The sequence below is a fragment of the Phyllobates terribilis genome, unplaced genomic scaffold (genome assembly GCF_046119375.1).
Source record: "Phyllobates terribilis strain yellow unplaced genomic scaffold, ASM4611937v1 Scaffold_1__5_contigs__length_1240528914, whole genome shotgun sequence".
Lineage (NCBI taxonomy): Eukaryota > Metazoa > Chordata > Amphibia > Anura > Dendrobatidae > Phyllobates > Phyllobates terribilis.
The window spans coordinates 1,200,419,003-1,200,445,127 of record NW_027362761.1 but is presented as its reverse complement, the minus strand read 5'-3'; positions in this window follow the sequence as shown (position 1 = coordinate 1,200,445,127).

Here is a 26,125-nt window from a genome sequence, read left to right as displayed (position 1 = left end):
CTGCCACTATGTACAAGAATATAACTACTATAACACTGCTCTCATGTACAAGAATATAGCTACTATAATACTGCTCTTATGTACAAGAATATAACTACTATAATACTGCTCCCTATATACAAGAATATAACTACTATAATACTGCCCCCTATGTACAAGAATATAACTACTATAATACTGCTCCTATGTACAAGAATATAACTACTATAATACTGCTCTCTATGTACAAGAATATAACTACTATAATACTGCCCCTATGTACAAGAATATAACTACTATAATACTGTCCCCTATGTACAAGAATATAACTACTATAATACTGCTCCTATGTACAAGAATATAACTACTATAATACTGCTCTCCATGTACAAGAATTTAACTACTATAATACTGCTCCCTATGTACAAGAATATAACTACTATAATACTGCCCCTATGTACAAGAATATAACTACTATAATACTTCCCCTATGTACAAGAATATAACTACTATAATACTGCCTCCTATGTACAAGAATATAACTACTATAATACTGCCCCCTATATACAAGAATATAACTACTATAATACTGCCCCTATGTACAAGAATATAACTACTATAATACTGCCCCTATGTACAAGAATATAACTACTATAATACTGCCCCTATGTACAAGAATATAACTACTATAATACTGCCGCTATGTACAAGAATATAACTACTATAATACTGCCCCCTATGTACAAGAATATAACTACTATAATACTGCCCCCTATGTACAGGAATATAACTACTATAATACTGTCCCTATATACAAGAATATAACTACTATAATACTGCCTCCTATGCACAAGAATATATCTACTATAATACTGCCCCCTATGTGCAAGAATATAACTACTATAATACTGCCCCCTATGTGCAAGAATATAACTACTATAATACTGACACTATGTACAAGAATATAACTACTATAATACTGCTCCCTATATACAAGAATATAACTACTATAATACTGCCCCTATGTACAAGAATATAACTACTATAATACTGCTCCAAATATACAAGAATATAACTACTATAATACAGCCCCCTATGTACAAGAATATAACTACTATAATACTGCTCCAAATATACAAGAATATAACTACTATAATACTGCCCCCTATGTACAAGAATATAACTACTATAATACTGCTCCTATGTACAAGAATATAACTACTATAATACTGTCCCTATGTACAAGAATATAACTACTATAATACTGCCTCCTATGCACAAGAATATAACTACTATAATACTGCCCCCTATGTGCAAGAATATAACTACTATAATACTGCCCCCTATGTGCAAGAATATAACTACTATAATACTGCCACTATGTACAAGAATATAACTACTATAATACTGCTCCCTATATACAAGAATATAACTACTATAATACTGCCCCTATGTACAAGAATATAACTACTATAATACTGCTCCAAATATACAAGAATATAACTACTATAATACTGCGACCTATGTACAAGAATATAAATACTATAATACTGCTCCAAATATACAAGAATATAACTACTATAATACTGCCCCCTATGTACAAGAATATAACTACTATAATACTGCTCCTATGTACAAGAATATAACTACTATAATACTGCCCCTATGTACAAGAATATAACTACTATAATACTGCCTCCTATGTATAAGAATATAACTACTATAATACTGCCCCTATGTACAAGAATATAACTACTATAATACTGCTCCTATGTACAAGAATATAACTACTATAATACTGCTCCCTATATACAAGAATATAACTACAATAATACTGCCCCCTATGCACAAGAATATAACTACTATAATACTGCCCCCTATGTACAAGAATATAACTACTATAATACTGCTCCTATGTACAAGAATATAACTACTATAATACTGCTCTCTATGTACAAGAACATAACTACTATAATACTGCCCCCTATGTACAAGAATATAACTATGATAATACTGCTCCTATGTACAAGAATATAACTACTATAATACTGCTCCCTATATACAAGAATATAACTACTATAATACTGCCCCCTATGTACAAGAATATAACTACTATAATACTGCTCCTATGTACAAGAATATAACTACTATAATACTGCTCTCCATGTACAAGAATTTAACTACTATATTACTGCTCCCTATGTACAAGAATATAACTACTATAATACTGCCCCTATGTACAAGAATATAACTACTATAATACTGCCCCTATGTACAAGAATATAACTACTATAATACTGCCCCTATGTACAAGAATATAACTACTATAATACTGCTCCTATGTACAAGAATATAACTACTATAATACTGCCCCCTACGTACAAGAATATAACTATTATAATACTGACCCTATGTACAGGAATATAACTACTATAATACTGCCCCCTATGTACAAGAATATAACTACTATAATACTGCCTCCTATGTACAAGAATATAACTACTATAATACTGCCCCCTATATACAAGAATATAACTACTATAATACTGCCCCTATGTACAAGAATATAACTACTATAATACTGCCCCTATGTACAAGAATATAACTACTATAATACTGCCGCTATGTACAAGAATATAAATACTATAATACTGCCCCTATGTACAAGAATATAACTACTATAATACTGCCCCCTATGTACAAGAATATAACTACTATAATACTGCCCCCTATGTACAAGAATATAACTACTATAATACTGCCCCCTATGTACAGGAATATAACTACTATAATACTGCTCCAAATATACAAGAATATAACTACTATAATACTGCCCCTATGTACAAGAATATAACTACTATAATACTGCTCCTATGTACAAGAATATAACTGCTATAATACTGCCCCTATGTACAAGAATATAACTACTATAATACTGCCTCCTATGTATAAGAATATAACTACTATAATACTGCCCCTATGTACAAGAATATAACTACTATAATACTGCTCCTATGTACAAGAATATAACTTCTATAATACTGCTCCCTATATACAAGAATATAACTACTATAATACTGCCCCCTATGCACAAGAATATAACTACTATAATACTGCCCCTATGTACAAGAATATAACTACTATAATACTGCTCCTATGTACAAGAATATAACTACTATAATACTGCTCTCTATGTACAAGAACATAACTACTATAATACTGCCCCCTATGTACAAGAATATAACTATGATAATACTGCTCCTATGTACAAGAATATAACTACTATAATACTGCTCCCTATATACAAGAATATAACTACTATAATACTGCTCCCTATGTACAAGAATATAACTACTATAATACTGCTCCTATGTACAAGAATATAACTACTATAATACTGCTCTCCATGTACAAGAATTTAACTACTATATTACTGCTCCCTATGTACAAGAATATAACTACTATAATACTGCCCCTATGTACAAGAATATAACTACTATAATACTGCCCCTATGTACAAGAATATAACTACTATAATACTGCTCCTATGTACAAGAATATAACTACTATAATACTGCCCCCTACGTACAAGAATATAACTACTATAATACTACCCCTATGTACAGGAATATAACTACTATAATACTGCCCCCTATGTACAAGAATATAACTACTATAATACTGCCTCCTATGTACAAGAATATAACTACTATAATACTGCCCCCTATATACAAGAATATAACTACTATAATACTGCCCCTATGTACAAGAATATAACTACTATAATACTGCCCCTATGTACAAGAATATAACTACTATAATACTGCCCCTATGTACAAGAATATAACTACTATAATACTGCCGCTATGTACAAGAATATAAATACTATAATACTGCCCCTATGTACAAGAATATAACTACTATAATACTGCCCCCTATGTACAAGAATATAACTACTATAATACTGCCCCCTATGTACAAGAATATAACTACTATAATACTGCCCCCTATGTGCAAGAACATAACTACTATAATACTGCCCCCTATGTACAGGAATATAACTACTATAATACTGTCCCTATGTACAAGAATATAACTACTATAATACTGCCTCCTATGCACAAGAATATAACTACTATAATACTGCCCCCTATGTGCAAGAATATAACTACTATAATACTGCCCCCTATGTACAAGAATATAACTACTATAATACTGCCCCTATGTACAAGAACATAACTACTATAATACTGCTCCTATGTACAAGAATATAACTACTATAATACTGCCCCCTATGTACAAGAATATAACTACTATAATACTGCCCCTATGTACAGGAATATAACTAATATAATACTGCCCCCTATGTACAAGAATATAACTACTATAATACTGCCTCCTATGTACAAGAATATAACTACTATAATACTGCCCCCTATATACAAGAATATAACTACTATAATACTGCCCCTAAGTACAAGAATATAACTACTATAATACTGCCCCTATGTACAAGAATATAACTACTATAATACTGCTGCTATGTACAAGAATATAACTACTATAATACTGCTCTCTATGTACAAGAATATAACTACTATAATACTGCCCCCTATGTACAAGAATATAATTACTATAATACTGCTCCTATGTACAAGAATATAACTACTATAATACTGCCTCCTATGCACAAGAATATAACTACTATAATACTGCCCCCTATGTGCAAGAATATAACTACTATAATACTGCCACTATGTACAAGAATATAACTACTATAACACTGCTCTCATGTACAAGAATATAGCTACTATAATATTGCTCTTATGTACAAGAATATAACTACTATAATACTGCTCCCTATATACAAGAATATAACTACTATAATACTGCCCCCTATGTACAAGAATATAACTACTATAATACTGCTCCTATGTACAAGAATATAACTACTATAATACTGCTCTCTATGTACAAGAATATAACTACTATAATACTGCCCCTATGTACAAGAATATAACTACTATAATACTGCCTCCTATGTACAAGAATATAACTACTATAATACTGCTCCCTATATACAAGAATATAACTACTATAATACTGCCCCCTATGTACAAGAATATAACTACTATAATACTGCTCCTATGTACAAGAATATAACTACTATAATACTGCTCTCCATGTACAAGAATTTAACTACTATAATACTGCTCCCTATGTACAAGAATATAACTACTATAATACTGCCCCTATGTACAAGAATATAACTACTATAATACTTCCCCTATGTACAAGAATATAACTACTATAATACTGCCCCTATGTACAAGAATATAACTACTATAATACTGCCCCCTATATACAAGAATATAACTACTATAATACTGCCCCTATGTACAAGAATATAACTACTATAATACTGCCCCTATGTACAAGAATATAACTACTATAATACTGCCCCTATGTACAAGAATATAACTACTATAATACTGCCGCTATGTACAAGAATATAACTACTATAATACTGCCCCCTATGTACAAGAATATAACTACTATAATACTGCCCCCTATGTACAGGAATATAACTACTATAATACTGTCCCTATGTACAAGAATATAACTACTATAATACTGCCTCCTATGCACAAGAATATAACTACTATAATACTGCCCCCTATGTGCAAGAATATAACTACTATAATACTGCCCCCTATGTGCAAGAATATAACTACTATAATACTGCCACTATGTACAAGAATATAACTACTATAATACTGCTCCCTATATACAAGAATATAACTACTATAATACTGCCCCTATGTACAAGAATATAACTACTATAATACTGCTCCAAATATACAAGAATATAACTACTATAATACTGCCCCCTATGTACAAGAATATAACTACTATAATACTGCTCCAAATATACAAGAATATAACTACTATAATACTGCCACCTATGTACAAGAATATAACTACTATAATACTGCCTCCTATGTATAAGAATATAACTACTATAATACTGCCCCTATGTACAAGAATATAACTAGTATAATACTGCTCCTATGTACAAGAATATAACTACTATAATACTGCTCCCTATATACAAGAATATAACTACTATAATACTGCCCCCTATGTACAAGAATATAACTACTATAATACTGCCCCCTATGTACAAGAATATAACTACTATAATACTGCTCCTATGTACATGAATATAACTACTATAATACTGCTCTCTATGTACAAGAACATAACTACTATAATACTGCCCCCTATGTACAAGGATATAACTATGATAATACTGCTCCTATGTACAAGAATATAACTACTATAATACTGCTCCCTATATACAAGAATATTTCTACTATAATACTGCCCCCTATGTACAAGAATATAACTACTATAATACTGCTCTCCATGTACAAGAATTTAACTACTATATTACTGCTCCCTATGTACAAGAATATAACTACTATAATACTGCCCCTATGTACATGAATATAACTACTATAATACTGCCCCTATGTACAAGAATATAACTACTATAATACTGCCCCCTATGTACAAGAATATAACTACTATAATACTGCCCCCTATGTGCAAGAATATAACTACTATAATACTGCCACTATGTACAAGAATATAACTACTATAATACTGCTCCCTATATACAAGAATATAACTACTATAATACTGCCCCTATGTACAAGAATATAACTACTATAATACTGCTCCAAATATACAAGAATATAACTACTATAATACTGCCCCCTATGTACAAGAATATAACTACTATAATACTGCTCCAAATATACAAGAATATAACTACTATAATACTGCCCCCTATGTACAAGAATATAACTACTATAATACTGCTCCTATGTACAAGAATATAACTACTATAATACTGCCCCTATGTACAAGAATATAACTACTATAATACTGCCTCCTATGTATAAGAATATAACTACTATAATACTGCCCCTATGTACAAGAATATAACTAGTATAATACTGCTCCTATGTACAAGAATATAACTACTATAATACTGCTCCCTATATACAAGAATATAACTACTATAATACTGCCCCCTATGTACAAGAATATAACTGCTATAATACTGCCCCCTATGTACAAGAATATAACTACTATAATACTGCTCCTATGTACAAGAATATAACTACTATAATACTGCTCTCTATGTACAAGAACATAACTACTATAATACTGCCCCCTATGTACAAGAATATAACTATGATAATACTGCTCCTATGTACAAGAATATAACTACTATAATACTGCTCCCTATATACAAGAATATTTCTACTATAATACTGCCCCCTATGTACAAGAATAAAACTACTATAATACTGCTCCTATGTACAAGAATATAACTACTATAATACTGCTCTCCATGTACAAGAATTTAACTACTATATTACTGCTCCCTATGTACAAGAATATAACTACTATAATACTGCCCCTATGTACATGAATATAACTACTATAATACTGCCCCTATGTACAAGAATATAACTACTATAATACTGCCCCTATGTACAAGAATATAACTACTATAATACTGCTCCTATGTACAAGAATATAACTACTATAATACTGCCCCCTACGTACAAGAATATAAATACTATAATACTGCCACTATGTACAAGAATATAACTACTATAATACTGCCCCCTATGTACAAGAATATAACTACTATAATACTGCCCCCTATGTACAAGAATATAACTACTATAATACTGCCACTATGTACAAGAATATAACTACTATAATACTGCTCCCTATATACAAGAATATAACTACTATAATACTGCCCCTATGTACAAGAATATAACTACTATAATACTGCTCCAAATATACAAGAATATAACTACTATAATACTGCCCCCTATGTACAAGAATATAACTACTATAATACTGCTCCTACGTACAAGAATATAACTACTATAATACTGCCCCTATGTACAAGAATAAAACTACTATAATACTGCCTCCTATGTACAAGAATATAACTACTATAATACTGCTCCCTATATACAAGAATATAACTACTATAATACTGCCCCCTATGTACAAGAATATAACTACTATAATACTGCTCCTACGTACAAGAATATAACTACTATAATACTGCCCCTATGTACAAGAATATAACTACTATAATACTGCTCCTATGTACAAGAATATAACTACTATAATACTGCTCCCTATATACAAGAATATAACTACTATAATACTGCCCCCTATGTACAAGAATATAACTACTATAATACTGCTCCTATGTACAAGAATATAACTACTATAATACTGCTCTCCATGTACAAGAATTTAACTACTATAATACTGCTCCCTATGTACAAGAATATAACTACTATAATACTGCCCCTATGTACAAGAATATAACTACTATAATACTGCCCCTATGTACAAGAATATAACTACTATAATACTGCTCCTATGTACAAGAATATAACTACTATAATACTGCCCCCTATGTACAAGAATATAACTACTATAATACTGCCCCCTATGTACAAGAATATAACTACTATAATACTGCCCCTATGTACAAGAATATAACTACTATAATACTGCTCCTATGTACAAGAATATAACTACGATAATACTGCTCCTATATACAAGAATATAACTACTATAATACTGCCCCTATATACAAGAATATAACTACTATAATACTGCCCCCTATGTACAAGAATATAACTACTATAATACTGCTCCTATGTACAAGAATATAACTACTATAATACTGCCCCTATGTACAAGAATATAACTACTATAATACTGCCCCCTATGTACAAGAATATAACTACTATAATACTGCCCCAATGTACAAGAATATAACTACTATAATACTGCCTCTATATACAAGAATATAACTACTATAATACTGCCCCTATATACAAGAATATAACTACTATAATACTGCCCCCTATGTACAAGAATATAACTACTATAATACTGCCCCTATGTACAAGAACATAACTACTATAATACTGCTCCTATGTACAAGAATATAACTACTATAATACTGCCCCCTATGTACAAGAATATAACTACTATAATACTGCCCCTATGTACAGGAATATAACTACTATAATACTGCCCCCTATGTACAGGAATATAACTACTATAATACTGCCTCCTATGTACAAGAATATAACTACTATAATACTGCCCCCTATATACAAGAATATAACTACTATAATACTGCCCCTAAGTACAAGAATATAACTACTATAATACTGCCCCTATGTACAAGAATATAACTACTATAATACTGCTGCTATGTACAAGAATATAACTACTATAATACTGCCCCTATGTACAAGAATATAACTACTATAATACTGCCCCCTATGTACAAGAATATAACTACTATAATACTGCCCCCTATGTACAGGAATATAACTACTATAATACTCCCCCTATGTACAAGAATATAACTACTATAATACTGCTCCCTATGTACAAGAATATAACTACTATAATACTGCTCTCTATGTACAAGAATATAACTACTATAATACTGCCCCCTATGTACAAGAATATAATTACTATAATACTGCTCCTATGTACAAGAATATAACTACTATAATACTGCCTCCTATGCACAAGAATATAACTACTATAATACAGCCCCCTATGTGGAAGAATATAACTACTATAATACTGCCACTATGTACAAGAATATAACTACTATAATACTGCTCTCATGTACAAGAATATAACTACTATAATACTGCTCTTATGTACAAGAATATAACTACTATAATACTGCTCCCTATATACAAGAATATAACTACTATAATACTGCCCCCTATGTACAAGAATATAAATACTATAATACTGCTCCTATGTACAAGAATATAACTACTATAATACTGCTCTCTATGTACAAGAATATAACTACTATAATACTGCCCCTATGTACAAGAATATAACTACTATAATACTGCCTCCTATGTACAAGAATATAACTACTATAATACTGTCCCCTATGTACAAGAATATAACTACTATAATACTGCTCCTATGTACAAGAATATAACTACTATAATACTGCTCTCCATGTACAAGAATTTAACTACTATAATACTGCTACCTATGTACAAGAATATAACTACTATAATACTGCCCCTATGTACAAGAATATAACTACTATAATACTTCCCCTATGTACAAGAATATAACTACTATAATACTGCCTCCTATTCACAAGAATATAAATACTATAATACTGCCCCCTATGTGCAAGAATATAACTACTATAATACTGCCACTATGTACAATAATATAACTACTATAATACTGCTCTCATGTACAAGAATATAACTACTATAATACTGCTCTTATGTACAAGAATATAACTACTATAATACTGCTCCCTATATACAAGAATATAACTACTATAATACTGCCCCCTATGTACAAGAATATAACTACTATAATACTGCTCCTATGTACAAGAATATAACTACTATAATACTGCTCTCTATGTACAAGAATATAAATACTATAATACTGCCCCTATGTACAAGAATATAACTACTATAATACTGCCTCCTATGTACAAGAATATAACTACTATAATACTGCTCCCTATATACAAGAATATAACTACTATAATACTGCCCCCTATGTACAAGAATATAACTACTATAATACTGCTCCTATGTACAAGAATATAACTACTATAATACTGCTCTCCATGTACAAGAATTTAACTACTATAATACTGCTCCCTATGTACAAGAATATAACTACTATAATACTGCCCCTATGTACAAGAATATAACTACTATAATACTGCCCCTATGTACAAGGATATAACTACTATAATACTGCTCCTATGTACAAGAATATAACTACTATAATACTGCACCCTATGTACAAGAATATAACTACTATAATACTGCCCCCTATGTACAGGAATATAACTACTATAATACTGTCCCTATGTACAAGAATATAACTACTATAATACTGCCTCCTATGCGCAAGAATATAACTACTATAATACTGCCCCCTATGTGCAAGAATATAACTACTATAATACTGCCCCCTATGTGCAAGAATATAACTACTATAATACTGCCACTATGTACAAGAATATAACTACTATAATACTGCTCCCTATATACAAGAATATAACTACTATAATACTGCCCCTATGTACAAGAATATAACTACTATAATACTGCTCCAAATATACAAGAATATAACTACTATAATACTGCCCACTATGTACAAGAATATAACTACTATAATACTGCTCCTATGTACAAGAATATAACTACTATAATACTGCCCCTATGTACAAGAATATAACTACTATAATACTGCCTCCTATGTGTAAGAATATAACTACTATAATACTGCCCCTATGTACAAGAATATAACTACTATAATACTGCTCCTATGTACAAGAATATAACTACTATAATACTGCTCCCTATATACAAGAATATAACTACTATAATACTGCCCCTATGTACAAGAATATAACTACTATAATACTGCCCCCTATGTACAAGAATATAACTACTATAATACTGATCCCTATGTACAAGAATATAACTACTATAATACTGCTCCTATGTACAAGAATATAACTACTATAATACTGCTCCCTATATACAAGAATATAACTACTATAATACTGCCCCCTATGTACAAGAATATAACTACTATAATACTGCCCCCTATGTACAAGAATATAACTACTATAATACTGCTCCTATGTACAAGAATATAACTACTATAATACTGCTCTCTATGTACAAGAACATAACTACTATAATACTGCCCCCTATGTACAAGAATATAACTACGATAATACTGCTCCTATATACAAGAATATAACTACTATAATACTGCCCCTATATACAAGAATATAACTACTATAATACTGCCCCCTATGTACAAGAATATAACTACTATAATACTGCTCCTATGTACAAGAATATAACTACTATAATACTGCCCCTATGTACAAGAATATAACTACTATAATACTACCCCCTATGTACAAGAATATAACTACTATAATACTGCCCCAATGTACAAGAATATAACTACTATAATACTGCTCCAAATATACAAGAATATAACTACTATAATACTGCCCCCTATGTACAAGAATATAACTACTATAATACTGCTCCTATGTACAAGAATATAACTACTATAATACTGCCCCTATGTACAAGAATATAACTACTATAATACTGCCTCCTATGTGTAAGAACATAACTACTATAATACTGCCCCTATGTACAAGAATATAACTACTATAATACTGCTCCTATGTACAAGAATATAACTACTATAATACTGCTCCCTATATACAAGAATATAACTACTATAATACTGCCCCTATGTACAAGAATATAACTACTATAATACTGCCCCCTATGTACAAGAATATAACTACTATAATACTGATCCCTATGTACAAGAATATAACTACTATAATACTGCTCTCTATGTACAAGAATATAACTACTATAATACTGCCCCCTATGTACAAGAATATAATTACTATAATACTGCCCCTATGTACAAGAATATAACTACTATAATATTGCCCCTATGTACAAGAATATAACTACTATAATACTGCCCCCTATGTACAAGAATATAACTACTATAATACTGCCCCTATGTACAAGAATATAACTACTATAATACTGCTGCTATGTACAAGAATATAACTACTATAATACTGCTGCTATGTACAAGAATATAACTACTATAATACTGCCCCTATGTACAAGAATATAACTACTATAATACTGCCCCCTATGTACAAGAATATAACTACTATAATACTGCTCCTATGTACAAGAATATAACTACTATAATACTGCCCCCTATGTACAAGAATATAACTACTATAATACTGCTCCCTATATACAAGAATATAACTACTATAATACTGCCCCTATGTACAAGAATATAACTACTATAATACTGCTCCAAATATACAAGAATATAACTACTATAATACTGCCCACTATGTACAAGAATATAACTACTATAATACTGCTCCTATGTACAAGAATATAACTACTATAATACTGCCCCTATGTACAAGAATATAACTACTATAATACTGCCTCCTATGTGTAAGAATATAACTACTATAATACTGCCCCTATGTACAAGAATATAACTACTATAATACTGCTCCTATGTACAAGAATATAACTACTATAATACTGCTCCCTATATACAAGAATATAACTACTATAATACTGCCCCTATGTACAAGAATATAACTACTATAATACTGCCCCCTATGTACAAGAATATAACTACTATAATACTGATCCCTATGTACAAGAATATAACTACTATAATACTGCTCCTATGTACAAGAATATAACTACTATAATACTGCTCCCTATATACAAGAATATAACTACTATAATACTGCCCCCTATGTACAAGAATATAACTACTATAATACTGCCCCCTATGTACAAGAATATAACTACTATAATACTGCTCCTATGTACAAGAATATAACTACTATAATACTGCTCTCTATGTACAAGAACATAACTACTATAATACTGCCCCCTATGTACAAGAATATAACTACGATAATACTGCTCCTATATACAAGAATATAACTACTATAATACTGCCCCTATATACAAGAATATAACTACTATAATACTGCCCCCTATGTACAAGAATATAACTACTATAATACTGCTCCTATGTACAAGAATATAACTACTATAATACTGCCCCTATGTACAAGAATATAACTACTATAATACTACCCCCTATGTACAAGAATATAACTACTATAATACTGCCCCAATGTACAAGAATATAACTACTATAATACTGCTCCAAATATACAAGAATATAACTACTATAATACTGCCCCCTATGTACAAGAATATAACTACTATAATACTGCTCCTATGTACAAGAATATAACTACTATAATACTGCCCCTATGTACAAGAATATAACTACTATAATACTGCCTCCTATGTGTAAGAACATAACTACTATAATACTGCCCCTATGTACAAGAATATAACTACTATAATACTGCTCCTATGTACAAGAATATAACTACTATAATACTGCTCCCTATATACAAGAATATAACTACTATAATACTGCCCCTATGTACAAGAATATAACTACTATAATACTGCCCCCTATGTACAAGAATATAACTACTATAATACTGATCCCTATGTACAAGAATATAACTACTATAATACTGCTCTCTATGTACAAGAATATAACTACTATAATACTGCCCCCTATGTACAAGAATATAATTACTATAATACTGCCCCTATGTACAAGAATATAACTACTATAATATTGCCCCTATGTACAAGAATATAACTACTATAATACTGCCCCCTATGTACAAGAATATAACTACTATAATACTGCCCCTATGTACAAGAATATAACTACTATAATACTGCTGCTATGTACAAGAATATAACTACTATAATACTGCTGCTATGTACAAGAATATAACTACTATAATACTGCCCCTATGTACAAGAATATAACTACTATAATACTGCCCCCTATGTACAAGAATATAACTACTATAATACTGCTCCTATGTACAAGAATATAACTACTATAATACTGCCCCCTATGTACAAGAATATAACTACTATAATACTGCTCCCTATGTACAAGAATATAACTACTATAATACTGCTCTCTATGTACAAGTATATAACTACTATAATACTGCCCCCTATGTACAAGAATATAATTACTATAATACTGCTCCTATGTACAAGAATATAACTACTATAATACTGCTTCCTATATACAAGAATATAACTACTATAATACTGCCCCCTATGTACAAGAATATAACTACTATAATACTGCTCCTATGTACAAGATTATAACTACTATAATACTGCTCTCTATGTACAAGAATATAACTACTATAATACTGCTCCCTATGTACAAGAATATAACTACTATAATACTGCCCCTATGTACAAGAATATAACTACTATAATACTGCCCCTATGTACAAGAATATAACTACTATAATACTGCTCCTATGTACAAGAATATAACTACTATAATACTGCCCCCTATGTACAAGAATATAACTACTATAATACTGCCCCTATGTACAGGAATATAACTACTATAATACTGCCCCCTATGTACAAGAATATAACTACTATAATACTGCCTCCTATGTACAAGAATATAACTACTATAATACTGCCCCCTATATACAAGAATATAACTACTATAATACTGCCCCTATGTACAAGAATATAACTACTATAATACTGCCCCCATGTACAAGAATATAACTACTATAATACTGCACCTATGTACAAGAATATAACTACTATAATACTGCCCTCTATATACAAGAATATAACTACTATAATACTGCCCCTATGTACAAGAATATAACTACTATAATACTGCCCCTATATACAAGAATATAACTACTATAATACTGCCGCTATGTACAAGAATATAACTACTATAATACTGCCCCTATGTACAAGAATATAACTACTATAATACTGCCCCCTATGTACAAGAATATAACTACTATAATACTGCCCCCTATGTACAAGAATATAACTACTATAATACTGCCCCCTATGTACAAGAATATAACTACTATAATACTGCTCCTATGTACAAGAATATAACTACTATAATACTGCCCCTATGTACAAGAATATAACTACTATAATACTACCCCCTATGTACAAGAATATAACTACTATAATACTGCCCCAATGTACAAGAATATAACTACTATAATACTGCTCCAAATATACAAGAACATAACTACTATAATACTGCTCCTATGTACAAGAATATAACTACTATAATACTGCCCCCTATGTACAAGAATATAACTACTATAATACTGCCCCCTATGTACAAGAATATAACTACTATAATACTGCCCCTATGTACAAGAATATAACTACTATAATACTGCCCCTATGTACAAGAATATAACTACTATAATACTGCCGCTATGTACAAGAATATAACTACTATAATACTGCCCCCTATGTACAAGAATATAACTACTATAATACTGCCCCCTATGTACAGGAATATAACTACTATAATACTATCCCTATGTACAAGAATATAACTACTATAATACTGCCTCCTATGCGCAAGAATATAACTACATTAATACTGCCCCCTATGTGCAAGAATATAACTACTATAATACTGCCCCCTATGTGCAAGAATATAACTACTATAATACTGCCACTATGTACAAGAATATAACTACTATAATACTGCTCTCTATGTACAAGAATATAACTACTATAATACTGCCCCCTATGTACAAGAATATAATTACTATAATACTGCTCCTATGTACAAGAATATAACTACTATAATACTGCCTCCTATGCACAAGAATATAACTACTATAATACTGCCCCCTATGTGCAAGAATATAACTACTATAATACTGCCATTATGTACAAGAATATAACTACTATAACACTGCTCTCATGTACAAGAATATAGCTACTATAATACTGCTCTTATGTACAAGAATATAACTACTATAATACTGCTCCCTATATACAAGAATATAACTACTATAATACTGCCCCCTATGTACAAGAATATAACTATTATAATACTGCTCCTATGTACAAGAATATAACTACTATAATACTGCTCTCTATGTACAAGAATATAACTACTATAATACTGCCCCTATGTACAAGAATATAACTACTATAATACTGCCTCCTATGTACAAGAATATAACTACTATAATACTGCTCCCTATATACAAGAATATAACTACTATAATACTGCCCCCTATGTACAAGAATATAACTACTATAATACTGCTCCTATGTACAAGAATATAACTACTATAATACTGCTCTCCATGTACAAGAATTTAACTACTATAATACTGCTCCCTATGTACAAGAATATAACTACTATAATACTGCCCCTATGTACAAGAATATAACTACTATAATACTTCCCCTATGTACAAGAATATAACTACTATAATACTGCCTCCTATGTACAAGAATATAACTACTATAATACTGCCCCCTATATACAAGAATATAACTACTATAATACTGCCCCTATGTACAAGAATATAACTACTATAATACTGCCACTATGTACAAGAATATAACTACTATAATACTGCCCCTATGTACAAGAATATAACTACTATAATACTGCCGCTATGTACAAGAATATAACTACTATAATACTGCCCCCTATGTACAAGAATATAACTACTATAATACTGCCCCCTATGTACAGGAATATAACTACTATAATACTGTCCCTATGTACAAGAATATAACTACTATAATACTGCCTCCTATGCACAAGAATATAACTACTATAATACTGCCCCCTATGTGCAAGAATATAACTACTATAATACTGCCCCCTATGTGCAAGAATATAACTACTATAATACTGCCACTATGTACAAGAATATAACTACTATAATACTGCTCCCTATATACAAGAATATAACTACTATAATACTGCCCCTATGTACAAGAATATAACTACTATAATACTGCTCCAAATATACAAGAATATAACTACTATAATACTGCCCCCTATGTACAAGAATATAACTACTATAATACTGCTCCAAATATACAAGAATATAACTACTATAATACTGCCCCCTATGTACAAGAATATAACTACTATAATACTGCTCCTATGTACAAGAATATAACTACTATAATACTGCCCCTATGTACAAGAATATAACTACTATAATACTGCCTCCTATGTATAAGAATATAACTACTATAATACTGCCCCTATGTACAAGAATATAACTAGTATAATACTGCTCCTATGTACAAGAATATAACTACTATAATACTGCTCCCTATATACAAGAATATAACTACTATAATACTGCCCCCTATGTACAAGAATATAACTACTATAATACTGCCCCCTATGTACAAGAATATAACTACTATAATACTGCTCCTATGTACAAGAATATAACTACTATAATACTGCTCTCTATGTACAAGAACATAACTACTATAATACTGCCCCCTATGTACAAGAATATAACTATGATAATACTGCTCCTATGTACAAGAATATAACTACTATAATACTGCTCCCTATATACAAGAATATAACTACTATAATACTGCCCCCTATGTACAAGAATATAACTACTATAATACTGCTCCTATGTACAAGAATATAACTACTATAATACTGCTCTCCATGTACAAGAATTTAACTACTATATTACTGCTCCCTATGTACAAGAATATAACTACTATAATACTGCCCCTATGTACAAGAATATAACTACTATAATACTGCCCCTATGTACAAGAATATAACTACTATAATACTGCCCCTATGTACAAGAATATAACTACTATAATACTGCTCCTATGTACAAGAATATAACTACTATAATACTGCCCCCTACGTACAAGAATATAACTATTATAATACTGCCCCTATGTACAGGAATATAACTACTATAATACTGCCCCCTATGTACAAGAATATAACTACTATAATACTGCCTCCTATGTACAAGAATATAACTACTATAATACTGCCCCCTATATACAAGAATATAACTACTATAATACTGCCCCTATGTACAAGAATATAACTACTATAATACTGCTCCTATGTACAAGAATATAACTACTATAATACTGCTCTCCATGTACAAGAATTTAACTACTATATTACTGCTCCCTATGTACAAGAATATAACTACTATAATACTGCCCCTATGTACAAGAATATAACTACTATAATACTGCCCCTATGTACAAGAATATAACTACTATAATACTGCCCCTATGTACAAGAATATAACTACTATAATACTGCTCCTATGTACAAGAATATAACTACTATAATACTGCCCCCTACGTACAAGAATATAACTATTATAATACTGCCCCTATGTACAGGAATATAACTACTATAATACTGCCCCCTATGTACAAGAATATAACTACTATAATACTGCCTCCTATGTACAAGAATATAACTACTATAATACTGCCCCCTATATACAAGAATATAACTACTATAATACTGCCCCTATGTACAAGAATATAACTACTATAATACTGCCCCTATGTACAAGAATATAACTACTATAATACTGGCCCTATGTACAAGAATATAACTACTATAATACTGTCCCTATGTACAAGAATATAACTACTATAATACTGCCTCCTATGCACAAGAATATAACTACTATAATACTGCCCCCTATGTGCAAGAATATAACTACTATAATACTGCCCCCTATGTGCAAGAATATAACTACTATAATACTGCCACTATGTACAAGAATATAACTACTATAATACTGCTCCCTATATACAAGAATATAACTACTATAATACTGCCCCTAAGTACAAGGATATAACTACTATAATACAGCTCCAAATATACAAGAATATAACTACTATAATACTGCCCCCTATGTACAAGAATATAACTACTATAATACTGCTCCTATGTACAAGAATATAACTACTATAATACTGCCCCTATGTACAAGAATAAAACTACTATAATACTGCCTCCTATGTATAAGAATATAACTACTATAATACTGCCCCTATGTACAAGAATATAACTACTATAATACTGCTCCTATGTACAAGAATATAACTACTATAATACTGCTCCCTATATACAAGAATATAACTACTATAATACTGCCCCCTATGTACAAGAATATAACTACTATAATACTGCTCCTATGTACAAGAATATAACTACTATAATACTGCTCTCCATGTACAAGAATTTAACTACTATAATACTGCTCCCTATGTACAAGAATATAACTACTATAATACTGCCCCTATGTACAAGAATATAACTACTATAATACTGCCCCTATGTACAAGAATATAACTACTATAATACTGCCGCTATGTACAAGAATATAACTACTATAATACTGCCCCCTATGTACAAGAATATAACTACTATAATACTGCCCCCTATGTACAGGAATATAACTACTATAATACTGTCCCTATGTACAAGAATATAACTACTATAATACTGCCTCCTATGCACAAGAATATAACTACTATAATACTGCCCCCTATGTGCAAGAATATAACTACTATAATACTGCCCCCTATGTGCAAGAATATAACTACTATAATACTGCCACTATGTACAAGAATATAACTACTATAATACTGCTCCCTATATACAAGAATATAACTACTATAATACTGCCCCTATGTACAAGAATATAACTACTATAATACTGCTCCAAATATACAAGAATATAACTACTATAATACTGCCCCCTATGTACAAGAATATAACTACTATAATACTGCTCCAAATATACAAGAATATAACTACTATAATACTGCCCCCTATGTACAAGAATATAACTACTATAATACTGCTCCTATGTACAAGAATATAACTACTATAATACTGCCCCTATGTACAAGAATATAACTACTATAATACTGCCTCCTATGTATAAGAATATAACTACTATAATACTGCCCCTATGTACAAGAATATAACTAGTATAATACTGCTCCTATGTACAAGAATATAACTACTATAATACTGCTCCCTATATACAAGAATATAACTACTATAATACTGCCCCCTATGTACAAGAATATAACTACTATAATACTGCCCCCTATGTACAAGAATATAACTACTATAATACTGCTCCTATGTACAAGAATATAACTACTATAATACTGCTCTCTATGTACAAGAACATAACTACTATAATACTGCCCCCTATGTACAAGAATATAACTATGATAATACTGCTCCTATGTACAAGAATATAACTACTATAATACTGCTCCCTATATACAAGAATATAACTACTATAATACTGCCCCCTATGTACAAGAATATAACTACTATAATACTGCTCCTATGTACAAGAATATAACTACTATAATACTGCTCTCCATGTACAAGAATTTAACTACTATATTACTGCTCCCTATGTACAAGAATATAACTACTATAATACTGCCCCTATGTACAAGAATATAACTACTATAATACTGCCCCTATGTACAAGAATATAACTACTATAATACTGCCCCTATGTACAAGAATATAACTACTATAATACTGCTCCTATGTACAAGAATATAACTACTATAATACTGCCCCCTACGTACAAGAATATAACTATTATAATACTGCCCCTATGTACAGGAATATAACTACTATAATACTGCCCCCTATGTACAAGAATATAACTACTATAATACTGCCTCCTATGTACAAGAATATAACTACTATAATACTGCCCCCTATATACAAGAATATAACTACTATAATACTGCCCCTATGTACAAGAATATAACTACTATAATACTGCTCCTATGTACAAGAATATAACTACTATAATACTGCTCTCCATGTACAAGAATTTAACTACTATATTACTGCTCCCTATGTACAAGAATATAACTACTATAATACTGCCCCTATGTACAAGAATATAACTACTATAATACTGCCCCTATGTACAAGAATATAACTACTATAATACTGCCCCTATGTACAAGAATATAACTACTATAATACTGCTCCTATGTACAAGAATATAACTACTATAATACTGCCCCCTACGTACAAGAATATAACTATTATAATACTGCCCCTATGTACAGGAATATAACTACTATAATACTGCCCCCTATGTACAAGAATATAACTACTATAATACTGCCTCCTATGTACAAGAATATAACTACTATAATACTGCCCCCTATATACAAGAATATAACTACTATAATACTGCCCCTATGTACAAGAATATAACTACTATAATACTGCCCCTATGTACAAGAATATAACTACTATAATACTGGCCCTATGTACAAGAATATAACTACTATAATACTGTCCCTATGTACAAGAATATAACTACTATAATACTGCCTCCTATGCACAAGAATATAACTACTATAATACTGCCCCCTATGTGCAAGAATATAACTACTATAATACTGCCCCCTATGTGCAAGAATATAACTACTATAATACTGCCACTATGTACAAGAATATAACTACTATAATACTGCTCCCTATATACAAGAATATAACTACTATAATACTGCCCCTAAGTACAAGGATATAACTACTATAATACAGCTCCAAATATACAAGAATATAACTACTATAATACTGCCCCCTATGTACAAGAATATAACTACTATAATACTGCTCCTATGTACAAGAATATAACTACTATAATACTGCCCCTATGTACAAGAATAAAACTACTATAATACTGCCTCCTATGTATAAGAATATAACTACTATAATACTGCCCCTATGTACAAGAATATAACTACTATAATACTGCTCCTATGTACAAGAATATAACTACTATAATACTGCTCCCTATATACAAGAATATAACTACTATAATACTGCCCCCTATGTACAAGAATATAACTACTATAATACTGCTCCTATGTACAAGAATATAACTACTATAATACTGCTCTCCATGTACAAGAATTTAACTACTATAATACTGCTCCCTATGTACAAGAATATAACTACTATAATACTGCCCCTATGTACAAGAATATAACTACTATAATACTGCCCCTATGTACAAGAATATAACTACTATAATACTGCTCCTATGTACAAGAATATAACTACTATAATACTGCCCCCTATGTACAAGAATATAACTACTATAATACTGCCCCCTATGTACAAGAATATAACTACTATAATACTGCCCCTATGTACAAGAATATAACTACTATAATACTGCTCCTATGTACAAGAATATAACTACGATAATACTGCTCCTATATACAAGAATATAACTACTATAATACTGCCCCTATATACAAGAATATAACTACTATAATACTGCCCCCTATGTACAAGAATATAACTACTATAATACTGCTCCTATGTACAAGAATATAACTACTATAATACTGCCCCTATGTACAAGAATATAACTACTATAATACTGCCCCCTATGTACAAGAATATAACTACTATAATACTGCCCCAATGTACAAGAATATAACTACTATAATACTGCCTCTATATACAAGAATATAACTACTATAATACTGCCCTTATATACAAGAATATAACTACTATAATACTGCCCCCTATGTACAAGAATATAACTACTATAATACTGCCCCTATGTACAAGAACATAACTACTATAATACTGCTCCTATGTACAAGAATATAACTACTATAATACTGCCCCCTATGTCCAAGAATATAACTACTATAATACTGCCCCTATGTACAGGAATATAACTACTATAATACTGCCCCCTATGTACAGGAATATAACTACTATAATACTGCCTCCTATGTACAAGAATATAACTACTATAATACTGCCCCCTATATACAAGAATATAACTACTATAATACTGCCCCTAAGTACAAGAATATAACTACTATAATACTGCCCCTATGTACAAGAATATAACTACTGTAATACTGCTGCTATGTACAAGAATATAACTACTATAATACTGCCCCTATGTACAAGAATATAACTACTATAATACTGCCCCCTATGTACAAGAATATAACTACTATAATACTGCCCCCTATGTACAGGAATATAACTACTATAATACTGCCCCTATGTACAAGAATATAACTACTATAATACTGCTCCCTATGTACAAGAATATAACTACTATAATACTGCTCTCTATGTACAAGAATATAACTACTATAATACTGCCCCCTATGTACAAGAATATAATTACTATAATACTGCTCCTATGTACAAGAATATAACTACTATAATACTGCCTCCTATGCACAAGAATATATCTACTATAACACTGCCCCCTATGTGGAAGAATATAACTTCTATAATACTGCCACTATGTACAAGAATATAACTACTATAATACTGCTCTCATGTACAAGAATATAACTACTATAATACTGCTCTTATGTACAAGAATATAACTACTATAATACTGCTCCCTATATACAAGAATATAACTACTATAATACTGCCCCCTATGTACAAGAATATAACTACTATAATACTGCTCCTATGTACAAGAATATAACTACTATAATACTGCTCTCTATGTACAAGAATATAACTACTATAATACTGCCCCTATGTACAAGAATATAACTACTATAATACTGCCTCCTATGTACAAGAATATAACTACTATTATACTGTCCCCTATGTACAAGAATATAACTACTATAATACTGCTCCTATGTACAAGAATATAACTACTATAATACTGCTCTCCATGTACAAGAATTTAACTACTATAATACTGCTCCCTATGTACAAGAATATAACTACTATAATACTGCCCCTATGTAAAAGAATATAACTACTATAATACTTCCCCTATGTACAAGAATATAACTACTATAATACTGCCTCCTATGTACAAGTATATAACTACTATAATACTGCCCCCTATATACAAGAATATAACTACTATAATACTGCCCCTATGTACAAGAATATAACTACTATAATACTGCCCCTATGTACAAGAATATAACTACTATAATACTGCCGCTATGTACAAGAATATAACTACTATAATACTGCCCCCTATGTACAAGAATATAACTACTATAATACTGCCCCCTATGTACAGGAATATAACTACTATAATACTGTCCCTATGTACAAGAATATAACTACTATAATACTGCCTCCTATGCACAAGAATATAACTACTATAATACTGCCCCCTATGTGCAAGAATATAACTACTATAATACTGCCCCTTTGTACAAGAATATAATTACTATAATACTGCTCCTATGTACAAGAATATAACTACTATAATACTGCCTCCTATTCACAAGAATATAACTACTATAATACTGCCCCCTATGTGCAAGAATATAACTACTATAATACTGCCACTATGTACAAGAATATAACTACTATAATACTGCTCTCATGTACAAGAATATAACTACTATAATACTGCTCTTATGTACAAGAATATAACTACTATAATACTGCTCCCTATATACAAGAATATAACTACTATAATACTGCCCCCTATGTACAAGAATATAACTACTATAATACTGCTCCTATGTACAATATAACTACTATAATACTGCTCTCTATGTACAAGAATATAACTACTATAATACTGCCCCTATGTACAAGAATATAACTACTATAATACTGCCTCCTATGTACAAGAATATAACTACTATAATACTGCTCCCTATATACAAGAATATAACTACTATAATACTGCCCCCTATGTACAAGAATATAACTACTATAATACTGCTCCTATGTACAAGAATATAACTACTATAATACTGCTCTCCATGTACAAGAATTTAACTACTATAATACTGCTCCCTATGTACAAGAATATAACTACTATAATACTGCCCCTATGTACAAGAATATAACTACTATAATACTGCCCCTATGTACAAGAATATAACTACTATAATACTGCTCCTATGTACAAGAATATAACTACTATAATACTGCCCCCTATGTACAAGAATATAACTACTATAATACTGCCCCTATGTACAAGAATATAACTACTATAATACTGCCCCTATGTACAAGAATATAACTACTATAATACTGCCGCTATGTACAAGAATATAACTACTATAATACTGCCCCCTATGTACAAGAATATAACTACTATAATACTGCCCCCTATGTACAGGAATATAACTACTATAATATTGTCCCTATGTACAAGAATATAACTACTATAATACTGCCTCCTATGCGCAAGAATATAACTACTATAATACTGCCCCCTATGTGCAAGAATATAACTACTATAATACTGCCCCCTATGTGCAAGAATATAACTATTATAATACTGCCACTATGTACAAGAATATAACTACTATAATACTGCTCCCTATATACAAGAATATAACTACTATAATACTGCCCCTATGTACAAGAATATAACTACTATAATACTGCTCCAAATATACAAGAATATAACTACTATAATACTGCCCACTATGTACAA